The following is a 3983-nucleotide window of genomic DNA, read 5'->3' as shown; positions in this document are numbered from 1 at the left end:
GGTTTATTTTATTATGATATACACAGAAGGTTCTTGGTCAGCATAATAAATGACACCAGGCTCCAAACAGGGGGGCATAATTCAGATTTTCTTCCTTCATTCTTCAACAGAGCTCAAAGGCCATTGGATTTCAAGGCTGAGCAAGCACATGTGTTTTTGTTTAGGACTTGCAACTGCAGTGATGTCCAGGCTGTTTCTTAGGGACCAGAGTCTGTAAAGCTTAGACGAGCTTGGGTTTTCGGCAGTGTTTCAATAATTTCTTCTTTCAGGAGAGCATCCTGTATCCCCAGGCAGAGACTGAGGTTTGGAGCCTGCTGGGAACCAACTATAACAAAGCCTTTGGCAACCCAGAGGATGCTGGGTCCTCTGTTGGCAGCAGTTCATCTCCTGATTTGCACATTCGTCCACTTCACTGGCTGACACACATGCCCACTTACCTATGCAAATTTAGATCCCATTGTGCAAGTCTGTTGGCATACATTTCTCACACACTCACTGAACACACACCCACACATACCCAAGTATGTCTGTATGTCTGCCCACATATAGTTGAAAATACTGGGGCTGAAAAAATGGCTCAGTGGGTAAACTGCTCACTGTGCAAATGTGAGGGCTCTAGTTCAAATCCCCAGAACATGTGTGTGTGTGTGTGTGTGTGTGTGTGTGTGTGTGTGTGTACGCGCACACATACATATATATATGGTGACATGACCATGTTAGTAGTTCTCTCACCAAAGGCATGGATCCTATCATGATTTCGTGGCATTCATATTACATTACAGCTGTATAAATCATCCTGCAGACAGTTGCACCCTGTTATAGAACTGACAGTTCTTAGGAGACATAATAAAAGCAATACTAGCATGTGTTTCATCAGACCCTCTGGACACAGCATCTTACTCTTTCACAATCGGGAGAAGCAAAGTGTTGTTTGAAGTGTAACTGCAATATGACCAGGTATGGAAATGGGAGGTACTGATATTCAGTAATGCAAGCCAGTGAATAAAAGCTGACTTGGATACTAGCAACTTCTTTATTTTTTAACCTTTATGTCTCTGTGTGATAAACACGTGTGTGTGTGTGTGTGTGTGTGTGTGTATGTATGTGTGTGCATGTGTAGGTCAGAAGACAATCTAATGCCCCCCACTTGTTTGAGCCAGTGTCTTTTGTGTGTGTGTGTGTCTCTGGTTATATGAGTACTAGAATTACAGACATATAAGTGACTTACATGGGTCCCATGGATTTGAACTCACATGGTTGACTACATGGTCCTCACAGCTTCACAGAAAGCGCTCTACCCACTGAGCCATCTCTCCAGGCCCCTAGCAACTTCTGAAGGTGTTGAGAGTCAACAGGGCTGAGGACATGAAGGTTCTGACCCATCAACCCACGCACAGTTCTGGGCCTTCGTGAGTTCCTTCTAGTTTGAGGATATTATTTGCTAACAGCTTTTCTATGGTTCCAATTGAACCCTTGGCTTGTGAATTTTCTAGGTTGATGAAATCACACCTTGGAAAGGAAATAAGAATTTAGAAGCAGTTCACCAAATACCAAACACCCAATTTACAGACAGCCAGGGAAAGTCCTAGTGGATTATGTTTGTTCTTACATAATTGGCAGTGGAAATAATAATTTTCTTCAAAACAGAATTGAAGAAACCTTTCAGTTTCCACTTGCTCCTACCTCACATACCCCACCGCCTACCTTACCCCCAGATAAACAGACTCTTCTACCTCTGACCTCAGGAAACAAGAAGCAAGTGTAATTGGTTTTGTTTTGGGTTTTTTGGTTTTTGGTTTTTGGTTTTTTGGGGTTTCTTTGTTTGTTTGTTTTTGTTGTTGTTCAAGGTTGCTCTCTCAGGCTCCAGTAACTGGTGAGAGCTATCCCTAGCCAAAGAAGTTGGAGTGGGTGGAGACTAAGGATGGGTTGGGATATGGGGGTGGGAAAGGAGAAGTCTGGGACCAGGGTGCAGCCTGGAATTCCAAAATGGGAAAAGAGACCTCAGTTGCTTTCATATGGAAATTGGCCTGGAAGCTGACTTTGTCTCTGGGTGGAACCCTAGCCAACACCAAGTTCAGTGAACCTAACACACTGTTCAATCAGCCATTGAAACCCAGCAGAAGAGCAGGCAAGGCAGGGAGGGTGGAGGGGCAGAGGCTCCCCTTTTCATCTGGGCTTGGTTCTGGAGGAGGCCAAAAGAGGAATTCACCCAGGGAAGCAATTTGAAGGCAAAAGTCCCATCTAAAGTGAAGGTGAGTTTGTACTGTCTGCCTGTAAGTGAAAGAAGGGGAGAAAAGAAAGAAAGCAAATTGGGGGTGGTTTGGGGTGGGGAATCCATAATCTGCAACTCTGCAACTGACCATAAAAGGGTTAACCTGCTCAGTGTGTCCTAGAGAGTGAAAGGCCTTGCTGGTAACCAGCTCACCCAGAGGCACATCCCCAGCCTTCAGAAGATTCTTAAAACTTTAATGGTATTTCTCAAGATTTCTTCTGGATTTGTCTTTGCGTCCCATGTGCTTGTTCCCGTCCTCAGGAAAGTCAGAAAGTGGAGGAAGCACCTGCATCCAAGAGAGGCTAATGCACTTTCTTAGACACTTTTTGGGGAGACTAGTTTCCTGTCTTTTGTCCTTGATTTATTATTGCTTTTATTTGTTCTCCTCCATTTAGTTCATTTTATTCTTATTTTAAAAGAACAGCTCTCGGGCCCTTCTATTTTTATGGAAATTGCTCAGCAATAACAATTTCAGATAGCTTGCAAAAGAATAATCATCATGCCAGGGCCAGTTCACCCAAGATGCTTTGCAGGCATTTCACATAACAATTTACTAATTAATGACAAATTAAATGGAATTTGGTAAGAAGAATCAGAGGTTAGAGTGCCGGTATATATTATGTATAAAAAAAGGTATGCAAATCTCTTCAAGCCCATTTGTGGTTCATCAGTGGGAAATAATAGCCTTTCTACTCAGAACCCTCACAGACAGGAGGGCCATTGCATAGAGGCAGAACATCAAATTACATATAATTCTAATTTTTCAACAGTTTCTTAGATTATACATTGTGCTTGCATTTTCCAGTTACAATGAACTTGGTCTTCCTTGTTTTAATAGGTTAGAGTTATGGAAAGTCACCTATACTTTGTTGCTTATATTAACTGCATATTGGAGGCTAGACGTAACGTTTGGGAAAGTTTTTACTACTGTCCTAGTTAGTTTTGGTTGTCAACTTGGTACAACCTGGGGTCACCTGAGAAAGGAGCCTCAAGAGATGATCAGTTTATGGGATGTCTGTGGGGGTTTGTCTTGATTGTTAACTGATTTAGGGAGGGCAAGTTCACTCTGGGTAGCACTTTTACCTGGACAAATGGTCTTGTGCTGGGTAAGAAGGCTAGCTAATCATGTGCTTGTGAGACAGCAATCAGGTTCTCCAATGGTCTCTACTTCTTGTTCCTGCCTGAGTCCCTATCCTGACTTCCCTCAATGATGAACTGTGTCCTAGAAATATAAATTAAATGAATTCTTTCTTCCCCTAAATTGCTTTTAGTCAGAATGTTTTATCACAATAACATAGTAAAACCAGAACAATCACTGATTCCAATCTCCTACAGTCGATACTAGAAAACTACAGGCTTTCTGCTTTTGTAAATAAAGCTTTATTGGAATGCAGCTATGTGCATTTATTTATAGATTGCTTAGGGCTGCTTTTGAATTACTAATGCAGAACTTCCAGGGATATTTCAAGCACATAATGAGTACAACATTTCCAGTCTGGCCTTTGGTAGACAAAACTTGCTACTTGTTTCATAGGTAAATTTGGAAAGAGAATATTTGTAATGAAGAGCAAATACAACCTTTTAATAAAAAATAATGCTAAGAAATTAAAAGATGTAAAATTACCCTTGAAAGTCCATAAATGCTTATCATTACTCCAACAAATCTCCCAAGCATGCTTCTTAACTTAATGCACGTTTCCCTCCCTCCCTC

General features: G+C 41.7%; 1 long non-coding RNA gene across 1 annotated transcript in view; it reads left to right on the top strand.

Annotated features, from left to right (window-relative positions):
- Window positions 1-2099: 2099 nt before the first annotated feature.
- The window catches only part of LOC114624528, a 32698-nt gene continuing 30814 nt past the window's right edge, over window positions 2100-3983 (top strand). Inside the window, exon 1 of the long non-coding RNA XR_003711949.1 lies at window positions 2100-2252. This is a non-coding gene — a long non-coding RNA (uncharacterized LOC114624528). The remainder of the gene's footprint in view (window positions 2253-3983) is intronic.

The sequence above is a fragment of the Grammomys surdaster genome, unplaced genomic scaffold (assembly GCF_004785775.1).
Source record: "Grammomys surdaster isolate TR1022 unplaced genomic scaffold, NIH_TR_1.0 208, whole genome shotgun sequence".
Classification (NCBI taxonomy): domain Eukaryota; kingdom Metazoa; phylum Chordata; class Mammalia; order Rodentia; family Muridae; genus Grammomys; species Grammomys surdaster.
The sequence above is the reverse complement of the archived record's forward strand: the minus strand, read 5'-3'. Positions and strand labels throughout refer to the sequence as shown.